Source organism: Cygnus atratus, chromosome Z (genome assembly GCF_013377495.2).
Source record: "Cygnus atratus isolate AKBS03 ecotype Queensland, Australia chromosome Z, CAtr_DNAZoo_HiC_assembly, whole genome shotgun sequence".
Taxonomy (NCBI): domain Eukaryota; kingdom Metazoa; phylum Chordata; class Aves; order Anseriformes; family Anatidae; genus Cygnus; species Cygnus atratus.
Window position 1 is genome coordinate 45,347,712 of NC_066396.1, and position 16,062 is coordinate 45,363,773.

Genomic DNA, 16,062 nt, shown 5'->3' on the forward strand with positions numbered 1-16,062 from the left:
TCCTTGTGGCTATTTTTATTTCCTGTGTTCATGGAGAGCTGGGTGTGTGGTTTGCCGTGGATTCAGTTCACGTGGTTCCTTTACCTATGGCAACTTTGACATTAGATTCAGTGAGGAGTTTTCTTCTTGAGGCTACTAGATTGTGCAATATATTTGCTGGAGGCTAATGACTTGAACTAATTTTAGCACAGACTTGAAACAGATCTCATTTGTTTTGTGATGTATAATCAAGTGTAGCACCACTTTGATTTCTGGTATCTCTTGTCCCTCTTTGCCGCAGGGATCAGTTAGGAACCCAGTCCAGTTCCCCTATAGTGCCAGGGGTTTATTTATTTATTTTTATTTTGCAAGCATTTAAACTTGGTTGACTGCTTGTATCCTGAGGGCTACAAATCCATGGCACACGTCCACCCTCCTTCCTTTCAAAATGGCTTAAGTATGTTGCCTAATTATCTCTGGTTACTGTGTGCCCAACTGAGATGATGCATGTGCCAAACTTGGGTGAAGTCAGCGATGTTTCATTTTGGAGGGCCTTCCTGAAGAAACAATTTAAATAAGGAAAAGGAGTCCAAAGGTAAAATTTCTAATGGCCATCATGTGGATCCTGTCAGGATCTCTAAAGATCACAGCTTTTCAGCTGGGTTTCTTCAGAGGGCCTTTTAAAAACATCTGTAGTGAAAACAATGTGTTTGGTTTATTCATAGTGAAAATTACCACTGCAGGCAGTAAAATGCATGCCAAAGCCAGGACTGAGGGCCTAGCCCTGGGAGCTTCCTGTGCCTGGGATTTGTGCTGGCGTCAGTCTGAATCCTGTGCTTGATGCCTTGGGAACTGATCCTTGGCTGTGGGCTGAGGAATCAGGCCCCTGCTGTACAGGACAGCGTTTAAACAAGAAAGCTGTTTTTCTTTCTGCTGTTTGCATTGTAATTACTTGCTTCAACAGAGACGTTAAGCTGCTTCAGAAGACTTTTACTCCTTAATGAAGTTATGTATGGCTTTTCCTTATTTTTCAGTTGCAGTTGTGACTCTTTTCTATCTGTACGTGTATTTCTTTTGCAGTAGTTTGTTTATGCACAAAGCTATAGAAGTGAAGAACAGAATAAAAGGGGGGAATACAAATAAGTTAAATATGCTTTCGTTACAGGGAACCGTGAATAAAAACTTATTAACATATCAGCTAAAACACACTTCTGTAACTGAAACATCGGTAAGTGATCTAGTGTTATCTTTTTTTGGCAGATTGGTGAGAGGTCATTTAAATTAGTTCCAATTAATGTACTATTGTTCCACTACACCATCATCTTTCATGTTATGAGTTAGCGTGTGCAACAAAACCCTTCTGTCTACAACAAAAGAATTTGTATATAAGAGCTGGAGAATAAAATACTAACACACACACACACACAAAAAGGGAGGTGGGGAGGGAAGGTTAAGGGAATGAAGTGGCTGATTAGATTCTATTTCCCATCAATTTAACTCCTCAAAACCCTATTTTTTTTTTTCAATTTCCTTATTTTTTCTTTATAGAATGTCCAAAATAATTTGCACTTAGCTTCCTTGATGCTGATTATCATGCATCAGCAATTTGTATAAAGCAGCTTCTGCCCTTTCTGCACAGCAGTGCATTATTTTGGCATCAGATCACTTTCTGAGACTGAAATTATTTGCTCTGTTAAAGCAGGAAAGAATGATCAACAGCCACCATTTTAGAATTCTCATTAGGTATTCTTTTTTTTTAGGTATTCTAATTCTCATCAAACATTCAAGCTGTGGCCCTGTCATGGCCTCCTAGGTCCTGACATACAGCTCTAGTGACTTCAATATAGTTTTGATCATACAAATAAATTAGCTGGGTATCATATCAGTCAATCTGTAAAACATATTTATTTTTATGCTGCTTCCCTTAATTCTACAATGGGAAATTCTTTAAGGAAGCAATAGTCATTGCCTGGCAATATCAAATCAGAGATGAAATTGGGCTGACAGAACAAATGGGATCAGCACAGGAGCTTATCCACACTTGAAAGTTAATTTTGATTAAAGTAGACATAAATTCAATTTCTGTGGCTATTGCTGAGTAACTCCACTTACGGATTGGTTATTTGAATTCTGCTTATCTGAAATAACTTTGAAATAATGAGGCTAAATCAGAATAAGGGATAATCATTCAGGGAAAGGCATGTTAAAACATGAAGTTGTTCAGAATACTTACAGACACCTAGTACTGTGGGACAAGCTGTGAGAGGTCTTCTAGTGTTGTACTGTTCTAGATTACTACAGGAATTTCAGATGATAAAAATGTCTTAAGTTTTTTCACTGTTCTCTGATGTCACTTTGATAAAAAGGCTTTTATTTCATTCAAAATTGAACTAGATGAACAGCTTAATTTGAATTACATTGAAAGTAATCTTCTGGAGTAAGTTATTTACTGGAGTCCATTTCCAGATGAAAAGCATAAAGAACAAGGAGTCAACAAGTTTGTTGTGCCTGATGTTGGATAGAAAAGTCTTTGTACAAAGAAGGTGATACTGTCTGTGTGCAGTTTTCCTTACAAATTAAAATATATTATGATCAAATAAATAAATAAAGGGTCATACCTTCCTCAGTCTATAGAGACTTAGAGTCCCAGAGAGAGATTTTCCTTCTAAAGGGGAAAAGCCGTTTGCTGCAGGAGTACAAATTCCATTTTCTTGGGTGCACCACCTCCTTCTGCACGTGCTTCTGTAGCATGACACAAAATTTAGTCTAGCATTTTCACAGGGTAGCAGGGTATGCTAAAACTTGCACCAAGATGCTTCTGAAGGACTGAGGGAATGGGAAAGTAGTATGTTCTGAGCGCAGAAGTCACTGTTATTAGGTTCTTCTGGCCACCAGAGACAAGCATCAACCTGATATCCAAAGTTTTTACTAGAAAGTTTCTGGTCCTGCTTCTGTAATGAGCAAAAGCTTGAAATTAGAACCCATGTACCTAAAAATTCAAGTTCAGCTTAAAAAGATCCTGAAATATACCACCCTTGAAAGGATTCTGGGTCAAGAGCTGTACTTATTTGAAGTTGACAGTATTGAAGTTTTACCACTCTTTCTAGCGATTCCTGTAAATGCTGCATTCTTGGCATGCCTCCCTTCACATTAACAATGTATGGCCTGTACTTGAAGGGGGAATGTGGCTGTACCACTCTTTTCCACTCTGAGGTGAAATAAAAGCAAACAAAAGCAGCTTTCCTATGGAAACTACTACTTGACCTTGCATTTTCCTCTCCAAGCAGTGCTCAGCTTGTGGTCTTTTTAAAGTATGCACAAATAATACCATTAAAAAAAAAAAAAAAGGTGAAGGAATATACAGTACTTAAAAATGCAGTGAAAAGTTAGACTGACAGCATGCACATACAAAGATATAATTCAGTCAGAACCTCAGGGATAACCTTGTTCACAATGCCATGGAGATCTCTGAGGTCTGTAAATATTTCAGGTATAGGTTTAATACTGCGTCTTAAAGAATGCTACCAGCAGTTCAGCTCACCCAGGCACCATGCTGGCATATTAGTGTAATGCTAACTCAGGGGTAAGGATGCTACCAATGGAGTCTCTAATGTTAATACCTGCTATCTACCTAGAAGCATGTGCTATTTAACTGTTACCAGTTACCTTAAAAAGATGAAGCTGTACAGCATACATTGTATATAACTTACACTTAACAGTCTTTCATATTTAATCATCCTTCAGAAGATTAGAGTATATACAGAGGAAACCAGGACTTGTGAAACTCTAAAGTCACTACTAAGAGAAGTCCATTCTGCTTGGGTGTAGAGGAAGGGCTGGTGAGGATCCACCTGTCATGTACCACCTACATGAATATGTCTTAGTTGCAGGTTCTGTAGATCTCTTTTTTCACTAAACATCTTGGGAGTATCCTGATGAAAATCCCACTGGATGGTGGCTGAGGTGACATCACAAGCAAAACATCCCTAAATTGGGGAAATGGGATTGGCGTTGTATGCTTGTTATTTTCTGTCTGCCAATCCTTTCTTGTTACTTCTTTTTCTCTGCTCCAGTGTTATTTTGCATCCTTTACTGGATGCAGGAGGGAACATGACTACTGAATATAAGGAAAAAGCAGAGGTTCTTAATGCCTTCTTCACATTTGTCTTTACTAGTCACTTATCCTCGAGGTACTCAGCCTCAAGTCTGAGCCTTCAACCTTGAAGTCTGGGACAGGGAGCAGAAGAACACCCCCCCACACCTCCCCAGTTCAGGTGGAAACAGTTAGAGACCTGCTGCTCCACCTGGACTTGTGGGACAACTGGGGGATCAGGCCCAGTCAGCATGGGTTAACGAAAGGCAAGTCCAGCCTGACCAACCACATCTTCTATGACTAGGTGTCCCGCCTGGTGGATGAGGGAAAGGCTGTTGACGTAGTATACCTAGACTTCAGCGAGGCCTTTGAGACAGTCTCTGACAGTATTCTCCTGGAGAAGCTGGCAGCCCATGGCTTGGACAGGTACACTCTTTGCTGAGTTAAAAACTGGCTGGACAGCTGGGCCCAGAGAGTGGTGGTGAACGGAGTGAAATCCAGCTGGCAACTGGTCATCAGTGGTGTACTGCAGGGGGCAGTGTTGGAGCCCATCCTCTTTAATATCTTTATTTGAATGAATTGAATGAGGGAATTGGGTGCACCCTTAGTAAGTTTGCAGATGACACCAAGTTGGGGGGAAGTGTCGATCTGCTGGAGGGTAGGAAGGCCCTGCAGAGGGACCTGGACAGGATGGGTCGATGGGCAGAGGCCAATGGGATGAAGTTCAACATGGCTAAGTGCCGGGTCCTGCAGTTTGGCCACAACAACCCCATGCAGTGCTACAGGCTTGGGGCAGAGTGTCTGGAAAGCTGTGCAGAGGAAAGGGATCTGGGGGTGTTGGTCAATGCTCACCTGCACATGAGCCGGCAGTGTGCCCAGGTGGCCAAGAAGGCCAACGGCATCCTGGTTTGTATCAGGAGTAGTGTAACCAGCAGGACCAGGGAGGTGATTGTCACCCTGTACTCAGCTCTGGTGAGGCCATACCTCAAGTACTGTGTTCAGCTTTGGGCCCCTCACTACAAGAAGGACATCGAGGACAAGAGGGAATGGCCTTAAGTTGTGCCAGGGTAGGCTTTGGTTGGAAATTTGGAGACATTTCTTCTCAGAAAGAGCAATCAGGCATTGGAACTGGTTGCCCAGGGAGGCAGTGGCATCACCGTCCCTGGGCTTGTTTAAGAAAAGGTTGGACAAGGTGTTTAGGGACATGGTTTAGTGGTTGATATTGGTAGTAGGGGGATGGCTGGAGCAGATGATCCTGGTGGTCTTTTCCAACTGTAATGATTCTTTGATTTAACCATGGGCCACAGTCCCTTTGGTAGGGTCCCTGCCCTGGCATTGCTTGTCCATGGGTCATACATAGCCACTTGGTGGTGTCCCTGCCCAGGTGCAGGTCACCCCATGGGCCACAGTCCCTTCAAGGCATCCCTACTGTGATGCAGGTTCCTCCACGGGCTGCAGTCTCCAGCTGTGTCTTCAATGATGTCCACTTCCACGTGTATCCTCTGTTCCTCCTCTCCCATTAGATGACACTCTTTCTTAAATATGTGTGAACAGAGACATCACGTGCTCCCGTGGCTGGCTGAACTTTTGGCGTGCGATATGGTGTGTACACTGGTTCAAAGCCACCTGGAAGCATCTGTGACAGGCGCAAGACAGCTAGTGGACTCCTCCCATGCAGGCACCCTTGCTGCCTCTGGTTGCTGAAGAGCTGACAGTTGTGCCCCATATAGCTGGGCACAGTCTCTTGGGATAGCACATTGTACCTCTACAAGACAAACTCTTACTGAGTGGTGTCTCAGAACATCCCAAGGTAGTTCAGGGCCTTCCTAAATAGGGAACTTTTTGTGCATTTTGATTTTTTTATCCTGTGATTGTGTGTTGTTATTTCATATCTATGAAATGCTTAACACTGAAATAGAAATCAGTGAATAAAAATCACTTGTTTGTTAACAGCAAATCTCTTTTGAAAATGTCCCCTCTTCGAGGATATCACAGAGTCAACTAGCCATAACAGTTTAAAAACAGAGAAGGGAAAATTAATGCAAATGGAATTGAAAGTGAGGGTACTCAGAAATGTAATGCATTAAGGATTTGTCACAACACTGACTTTCTTTGAAGGTATCTGCCTTCAACTACCATAACTGAGCCTGGTGAAGCTCTGAGTTAGCATGAAGGCTGAGAGATGCTTTCCTTCATGCCTAGCTTGCTAGGCATAAATTGTTATTCTTTATCACAAGAAACTACTGACAGCAATCCATCTCTGTGATCATCAGCTAAGACTACTGTAATAAATTTTATCTGAAGCTCGTGGTAGGCACCATATGTAAATGTTGAATTTTCTTCATATAAAAAGCATACTACCAGCAGGTTGCTATCATTACCAGGATCCTCCACAGTCTCGTTTGACTTCTAGTATCCATTTAGGAGCTCTTACTCTATTTTTCTTCATTTGTAACTTAATGCCAAAGCTATTCTCACAGAAACCAAGTATTTAAAAAGCTCAAGACAGATAATAAATGTTCTTGGTAAAAGGTCACCTGACTGTGGAGGAAGCTAATGGATGAATTAAAAATGAATTTAAACTGCAATTTGCAATGTTTACCTGCTAGGAGAACCTTTTCTATGTTACTATAGGTAGAATTGCATTAATAGAAATGTCAGGAATGAAAGAAATGAGCAAATAAGTGAAAATTTCAACATAGTTGGCTTAACCATACAGCAGGGAGACACAGAGCACAGGATCCACTGTGAAGAATTCATTGACTATCATAATAACCTGAAAATGTGTGTGAATCGTGGTGATGAGAGCCTCACAGGAAGCAGACATAAGCATCATTGTACTCATTTTAATTGTTAATTAGACTTAGAAATGTAAAAGAAAATGGGATTTTTTTTTTCCTGAATGCTGATGGCAGTGAATAGGAGCAGATTTATTATTATTATTATTATTATTTTTTCTGTTGAGAGAGTCTGAATAAATCTGGGTCCCAATAATCATTAACTTTGAAAGACAGTTGGTCTGAAGAAAATGACGATCATACTGCATCATTTATTTTTCTATTTCTGTTCACTAATATGTTTTGTTTTCTGACTTCTGTAATAGCAGTAGGGGTGGGGATAAATCTGTCCAATGTCAGGCTTAGTTTCAGCTTCTGTTTGGGCCCTTTTATTTTGTGTGAGTTCCTTTTAAAATATATTTTGTAGGTGTTTACTAACCTTCACAGAATATGGATTTAGTTTCTGTTATTTGGGATCTTGTAAAATGCTTAATTTGGCTTCTGGATGCAACAATATTTTTATTATGAATAAATTAAAAATTCTTTGAAAGGTGAAGGGGACAGAGTGAAATAATAATAACAGCAAAGTTTAGTTAACATTATGTGACATTCTTATGAAAAAAACATTTTAGGACGTGTAACCCAACCAAGAGTGGGCTGAGGAGAATTGTCGTTGGAAGCACCTTGGAGTATAGCTTCCTTTTAATAGCCCTTTGAATGTGGAGCATGTTTGAGATCAGCAGAATGCACCTTTACAGATTAACCACTTGGTGTCATGAAAGCATAGCCAGAGCATTGCTCAGAGGTTGTGATGTCAGTCAGGCTGATTGTGGTTAACATTGTGTGGGTTTGTTTTTAGTACGTGGCTTCAGCAAAAGGCTGGATTTTCTGTTTTGTTGTTGTTGTTTTTGTTATTAATAATAATAATTTCCTTTCCTCCTTCTCCTTTCTGCTTTTTAGATTTTCATCATTAGATCATTTTTTATTTCTTTGTTTGTTTTCCCCTCATTTATTTTTTTCCCTTATTTCTATCTTACTCTTAAACTGCACTTTTTGTTTGCTAAAATGCTGCTAAGAATAAATCCTTCTGGCAAACACCTGGCAGGAGTTGTGTGCAAAAAATGCTAGGCTTTCCTGGGGATGTTTTCTGTGCTCAGAATTTGCCCCCAGATTTGCAGCTTGAAAAAAATATATCTTTCAAAGGAACTTTCTGACCTTAATATTATTTATACATGGAAGCTTAGAAAAAGATTAAAAATGAACAAAAATTAACAAAACTGCCCACTGTTCTAACTAGGTGCAAGGATGCTACAAACTGAGCCAATGTAGTAGTCCATGTAGTTGTCAGAGAATCCACTGTTAATATTCCAGTTCATGTCAGTGTGAATTTTGTGCAAGTTCCCTTTGCATCAAAAATGAAATTTAAGTTGTGACTGTTACTTCAAGGAAGTACTCCTCAGAAGATATATTTGTCTAGTGACAAACTAAATCTAGATTAGGACTTACTGAATTGATGTTTTGGGGAAGATACGCTCTGAGAAGATACGTGTACACAACCAGAACAGAGTAGATCCCTTAGATTTAGTTTACCATAACCTAGGATGAATGCTATCTCAGTGCTGCTTCTTCCAAGCCACAAGCAACCTGCCAGGGAAAAAAAAAAAAAAAAAAAAAAAAAAAAAAAAAAGGACACTAACCCTCCACTTTTGAGTTAATAAATGTAAGCTGTAGTGAACTCCAGAAAGTGCAGTCCTCCTATTTTACTGCTGACTGACGCATTAGCTGTGGTATATTTCAGAAAACGGAAGAAAAAACTGAGATATGGTAATTTCTAAGTAACACAGGATTGTTTGTTGTTGTATACAAAGTCTTTGTAGTTATGTAAATAATTGGCTGTCACATCACCTTCTTGCTATCTTTTGACTAAACATAGGTATTTAAGCTTTCTGCTTCTTTAGTACTGTAATTCTTTCAAATCTAGTGCAAATATATTTAGAAGACAAATAAGAGGTTACAGAAGCATTGTGGCTTACAAGGAGATTCCACTTTTCATGAGACTTCGCATTCATTTCCTCTGTGACTCAGCTGATCATTCCAGTCTCTGACATGGCATTCTGGTATGAAGCAGCTTTTCCCTTTTCCTCAATCTCTCTAACATGCCTCTGGGTGTGTTAACTATTCGGATGTGGAAATCACATTTTCTGTCCTCTGAGGCTATCAGAAATAGTTCAATTTGGAAGAAAATGCCTGGTCTGCTTGAAATAAAGAAGAAAGAAAATGAATATGTAAAGCTGCAGAAATATCTTGCACTTATTATACGCCATATCCCTGTCACTGCCCCATTTCTTTACACATCCTCTCTGAATTAGTTTAAGTAGTCATTAGCATTCCAAAGAGTGCTGTATGTAATAGGGATGGCAGTGCTGATTCCAGGCAAGTGGCAACAGGAACTTCAGGGGGTTGTTTAATATTCATTGTACACACTTTGGAAAAAGGCAGAGTATGTTTTTCAGACTTTGCTGCACATCTATGCATCCTTGCATGCATATTGTGGGTCCTTGTGGCCTCTGAACAGGCTGGGCCAAATCTGTCCTCAGTTGCACTGATAAAAATCTGGATAAATGCGATTCTTTTGGAAATGGAGACACCCTATTTACACCACTGTGGGGAAAGGCAGATCAGGCCCACTGCTTGCTTCTGGCTGCCGTGGTCAGCTGATGTTCTGTGCTTAATGATGTTACAGGCCTACAGGGGTGTTTGTACTACAGTCTCAATTCAATCTGCTGTTTTTAAATAAACACACTGCACTGTGACTCTTGTTAGGAAGAAATAAAAAAGGAAAATTAAGACGTGCCAGTATCCTGATTTCGAAAAGGGTCTCTAGGTATAACGTGTTGGTCCTGAATCTTCCCTCATCTTCTTCAGGCACCTACTCCTCAGATAGCTTATCGCCGCCTTTGAGTCACAGCACTAGACCTTCATGGATTTTCTTGGCTGTGATGCTGGGTTTCTGGGTAAAAGCTTTGCAAGGTAGTTTAATAGTGTCCTTAGAGGATTTCGTCTTAGATTTTATGTTGCCATGTGTGTTCAGCTGCATTTTCGTGCTGAGCATTAGTATCAAACTCAATTCTCACATGTCAGAACATGGCACTGCCTGCAGAGAGACATGTCAGGTAGCCTGATACACTGATTTTGTTTTTAGTTTATCCCAAGTTGCATAATTCAGTTTACTGTTCTCTAATTTGCTCAGTTTATGGCACTTCCCGTTGATATGATTCTTTCTGTAGCCACAGAACTGTCAAGGTTACTGAGCTGATTCAAAGGAAACTGAGATGCACAAAAATGTTATTGGGATGAATGATTGCTGTTTGTTCTTATACGGCTGTTGCCAGTAGAAATGATGCTAGTAAAGTATATAAGATATAAGATCCTTTAGTTCATAGTCCTTGGTATTTAGAGACTGAACATCTCTGAACTGTCTGTAAATAAGAAAAAGTCTTTTATGCCAGCTATCATCGATAACTAGTTCTCTGTGTAAGTGTAATGTATGATGGTTATAAGAGGTGCTTTGTGAGTATAGCAAAGACGCATTTTTTTAGATGCAGCTTTTGGAATTAGAGGAATATATTGAATCACCTTTACACAGTGACTGGGAGAATGATCTAAGATATTTTTCTAACCTCTGCCACCATACTTTACAGGAATTGGCATTTATAACACTTCATTCTGAATCACTGACATTACATGATAGGATATTTATTCTTTTAATGCTGCTGGTAACAAATTTGCTCAGTTCAAAATGTGTTTTTTTTTTTTTTTTTTTTTTTTTTTTTTTTTTATTCCCTAGCTCTCAGCCCAACCTGGGATCTGAATTCTGAACATTCTTTCCTTATGGAAAAGGATTCTTTCCTTCTTTAACTTATTTGGCCATATCCTGCCTAGTAGCAATGATAATCTTAAGGAAAGCATATGAGACAAAAACTTTGTATGACTCTCTCCTTGGGGCAAAGGTTAAGGAAAAGCACTGTAATAAAAAGTTGATTGCAGAACATTAAACTGATTAAAGAGTATAATGAAAAATGTTATTGATCTGTACAGAATCAAGTACAAGTAGGTAACAGTTTGACGAAATTTAGATACATTTGATATATTTTCCACTGGTACATGTCACCACTAACATGCACTTATGTTGTTTCCATTTGTGGTTCTAATTCCTCTTTCTTACATGAAAACAACTGGATAAATGCTCACTAAGCATTTATTTGGCTGTCTATGGTGCTAAATGCAACCTTCAAGCAGCTCCCCTTCCAGCCACTGCTCAAGTATTTATGTTGGCCCAAATCAGTGGTCCTGTCTCTGAGAGCTGAACAGCAATAGTCATGTTGTCATTTCTGCCAGCATACTGCTGTATATACCTGTGACATCCCTTCCTGACACCTCTGCTGACATCCCTTTGCAGCACAGAGGGGCTGTTTTTACCCTGTTCACTGTTGGTAGTCTACAAATAAGATCACATCCACCAGTGCACCCGTTGAGTACTGCAGGCTGAGCAGCTCATACATTCTGTATTGGACTGGTTACAAGTGGTGTCTTTATCTTTAATCAACCTTGGAGGTGTCACTGAGTGACCTTGAAGCCACCTTTCAAGTTGCAATGGATTTCTTTTCTCCTTTTTGCAGTTACATTTACTTGCTAGCCAAATGACTATCCTGTCTCCCTAGAAGCCCGCTTGCCTCATTTCCATGTGGTGCCTTTCATCCTTTCTGTCACATTAGTCTTCTTGACCACGCAGTGACTGTAAAGTGTTGTTTTAGGTCAAATATTATGAAGCTTGTGTGAAGATACCCTTGTAATGAACTTGCAGAAGAAGGTGTAATCTCTGGTGCTACTGCTGTCTCTGGCACTGCTGTAGCTTACCAGCTGTCCCAGTTGAAACACTTGAGGAGTGATAATGCTAGAGAGGGAACTGAACTTTTGCTACTTCATAGTGAAAAGGCTTTAGGGCTAACACTAGCTGACTCAGGGGAAGAAAAATTCACGAAACTGGAGTTTAGAGGTTGTTTAATACCATATCAGGAGGACAAATCCTTCATCTGTGAGTCAGCTCTATAGAAAAATATCATTACAGAAACTAAAATTGAAGTGCAATGGCTGGAAATTATTCTGAATGATGAGAGAGAGGGAGAGAAAAAAACAAAACAAAACAAAACACAACAGAACACGCAAACAAAAAGCCACAAAGGGAGTAAGAACTAAAAGGGCTATATCTTATTTCTTTGGTGTTATGGTGATATGACTCATCTCTTTGTGGCTTTCTCTATTTGACGTTCATTAATGAGTCCCCAAATAACTCACTGACTCATCTGAGCTCAGAGCTAAACATCTCAATTTTTAAAGTGAGTTTCATATTTGGGAAAGTTGCCGGGCTGACAAAATTGTCTGTGTCTATGAATTGCTGTGTCTTAAGAAGGAGTGCTTCATATTTTCCCACACTACCCACTGTTCTTCAAACCTGCCCTAAAGGGTACACCTCTGTGAGCACAATTAATGTTCAGTCTCCTTGCTTGTGAAGTGGGGTTCTATAATGGGAAACAAAGCACTTTAGTAGTCATGCACTCATAAAACGGAACAAAGAATTGCATTTGTTTTACTTCTGATTCGAAATGCTGCTTCAGGGGTAAAAGGTTTCCAATTAAGATATCCCAGCCAAGATTCAGCTAACCGAAATTGTAATATTATTTCTGTCTGTGCAGCCTGTGTTGAAGACTGTCTGTTGCTTGTATATTTTAGAAAACATTTTCTGTTAAAGATCAATACCAGCTCCTACTTAATTGTTCTGCAGTGAAGTCATGAGGTTGCTGCAGTACACTCTGCCAGGGAGGGCTCCGCTAGGTGGCAATGTTTATCCAGATTCTGTTTCCACCTGTTTGGTAGGATATCTCTACAATGCATCAGCAGGTTTTGCTGGTGGAATAAAATATTTAAAAGTTCCACATGACAAAAACCTTATTTAACTAAACAATCTTGATTTTTTTTTTGTTTAAATTAAAACCATCGTGTGTTGTTTTAATATTGCCAAGTTAATGTGTAAGAAAATAATTTTTGTACAATTTATGTTTTCTTTCCCTCCCCTGTTCCATATCATAAAAGATATCTTTGTTCATACAGTATTGGTGTATTGAGACAGATAACTGCATTGCAAATGCAAGTAATAATGTCCATTCATAATTCAAATAATACCCGTTTTTCATAAGGAAACATTGCAAGTTAACTGTGCCCACCTTTGCACCACTTTCTTGACTCTGCTCTAGCTTAGGTGAAGATTGCCTTTGAGAGCATACTGATTCAGAAACATAAATTGTAAAACACCAGTCAGCCCCCTACAGATTAAGGAGATCTTTGTGGGGCAGCAAGATGAGCAGGAGGGAAGTTCTCTTGTCAAATGAGATAGGCAGAAAATACTTTCCCAGTGATGAGAGGCTGGATAAAGTTTCTTTTCTGCCTGTGTAGAAGATATGCCTTACTCCTTTATTACTGTTGGGCTCTGGTGCCTTTCTTCTTTATGTGAAGTAATGGATAACTAGAGGCGGTTGGTCCTAGGGGCTGGATGAAAGGACATGGGGAGCAGAAGTGCTCAAGGGGCTTCATTTCACCATGGAAGCAAAGTGGAATCAGGGTGATACTGATGGAGACTATTTTAGCAGGTTTTAGACAGTTCATCACACACAGAAAAATGAAGCTGATCTGTGAGACAATGAAGGAAGAAGAGGAAGAATTAACAGGGCTGTGGGAGAATGAAAAAAAAAAACACAACCAAAACAAACCAACAAACAAAAACCTTACTCCAGGAACCAGAACTGTAAAGACTTGATTTCCAGTAGGTTTTTCTGCCTTATGGGGTTAATAAGTATGAGCTTCAAACTTATCTCTTATGGAAACTGGAATATTCAGAGATTGTTGAGAAACACCGAGTTTCTCTTTGATGGGGTATGTCAGGTGTCTAATAATGTCTGAATGCATACTTTTGCTTCACCATCTTTAGCGCACTAATACGGTCTCTCACTTTTAATTGCCTGCCTATTTTCAAGCAACTTCCTTTGAGATACCTCTCTCTCTCTTTTGACTGAAATTGAATGTAGGGTTCAAATATTGTCAAAGGGAAAGGGCCGCAGGAACAGACTCAGGTATGAGCATATAGCGTAGATATGTAAAAGCAAGTTTTCATCCCTCATGGTCGTGGGGGAAAGAACAGAGTAAAATTTCAGTTTCTGTTCCGCATCTTAAACTCTTCAGAGACACAAAGTCAGTACTGAGGAAATGAGGCTGAACTGTATCTCCTGCCACACATGAGATAGCATATATTTTAACAAAGATGCAAATATTTTGGGTGATGGATATTCATCTGAATTACATTCCTTGGGATGAAAGGAAAAGAACTTTATTTTATATTCTGAGGGCTGCTTGTCTCTCCTTTTACCCTTTTCCAATACTCCTGAATTGGCAAGAGCCTCCTAGTTTTCGTCACTGGAGCATTTTTAACAATTCTTACCAGACTTGGTCAGCAACTTTCTAATAGCAAAGGGAGCTCTGCAGAAGTGCACAGTACTGAGGGAATTTGGAACACTTGCTTCCATAGAACTGAATCTGTGAACTGTGAGCAAGCATCTTGAAAGATTTCATCCTGGCATGTTGTTCAGTTTGTTGTAATATCTTTAGCATGCTAAGAAACTATTCAAGCAATGTTGTTGCTCTGCCCAGTTGGAGTCTGCCTTTAGAGATTACCTCAGAATTCTGCAATACATTGCAGCACTTCAGTTTTCAATTTTTTAAAAGCACTGAGCATTTTCACAACAGTGTTTGAAACATCTGCCTTTCAGTAACATAAATGTGTAAGGTAACATGTGGTCTTGCTGAGTTATCTGAGGCACCAGAGAAAAATACCTGTTTATGCATGCTTCTGTCTGACTGGTGGCACAACTGATATCCATACTGATATGAGATTGACAATATGACTCTCATTTTCTGACAGTACCTAGCTGATGTAAAGCTGAAGTGATCCTTCATGATAGTTGCTCTATAAAGAGATGTGAAATCTTGGCTCTGGTGAGATTACAATAAAATGTTCACTTACCTCAATGGTGGCCAGGATCTCCATCATACAATATGAGAAACTTGTTCCAAAAGACTTAAAACTAAGTAGAAAAAAAAGACATTAAATATTTTTTTTCCTCCCCTTCCCCTTCCCCTTCCCCTTCCCCTTCCCCTTCCCCTTCCCCTTCCCCTTCCCCTTCCCCTTCCCCTTCCCCTTCCCCTCCCCCTTCCCCTCCCCCTCCCCCTCCCCCTTCCCCTTCCCCTTCCCCTCCCCCTCCCCCTCCCCCTCCCCCTTCCCCTTCCCCTCCCCCTCCCCCTCCCCCTCCCCCTCCCCCTCCCCCTTCCTTCCTTTTTCTTTTTTTTTTTTTTTCCTTGTCAAGTCTGGAGTGTGTAATTACAATGCAAGGAAGTGAGGCAAAGCTTTTAGACAAACACATAGCTGGCATGCAGAGGTACATGACAGTTATCAGAAATGTCTGTGTATAATGAGAAACTAAACAGGATTCTCAAAAGTCCCCCTGTACTTCCTACATACATTTTATAACTCTAATCCAGTGTGCATTGCTTGATAACATCTTGGTACGTGTAGACATTGAACCACTTTCCACAGCCAGGTCTTGACACTACCACTGAGCTTTGCTTTTCCATGCAGTGGAATTGTGCAATGAATATCTTGTTCAGGACAGTTACCTTATGCAAAATAAGGCCTTGTGACCTTGGCTGTTGCATACTTGAAAAGTTCTGAACAGCATCTCAGTTCTGCAGAGGCACTGCAGAGAGGTAACTGCAACTGCTGCAAAAACAGTATGCAAATGAAAATCATGCCCTGAAAGTACTTTGGTAAAACCAAAACCCAGCATGACCCAAGCAAACAAAAAATCCCCTCTCATCTGCCACCTCATGCCGTATGACTAGTTCTGTGATTCAGTCACCAATGCAAACCAGCCACCTTGAGCACTGAACGTTCCTGCCTTGCATGATATAAAACTGCAAATGGGCTCTTTGCAAACATATCAACCAGAACTGAAGCACTTATTTAAAATTGGAGATGGGGTAGGCTACAACATCAGCAACATATGTCGCACAGCATATGAATAAATCAAGCCCCATCCACAGCTAATG

General features: G+C 40.1%; 1 long non-coding RNA gene across 1 annotated transcript; it reads right to left on the reverse strand.

Annotated features, from left to right (window-relative positions):
- Positions 1–312: 312 nt before the first annotated feature.
- Positions 313–15,727, reverse strand: LOC118257367 (uncharacterized). The gene is made up of 4 exons (XR_004781543.2): positions 15,476–15,727; positions 14,981–15,041; positions 2,598–2,721; positions 313–1,079 (listed from the first exon to the last, which is right to left on the reverse strand). It is a non-coding gene; the product is annotated as an uncharacterized LOC118257367 (long non-coding RNA).
- Between the last annotated feature and the right edge of the window lie 335 nt (positions 15,728–16,062).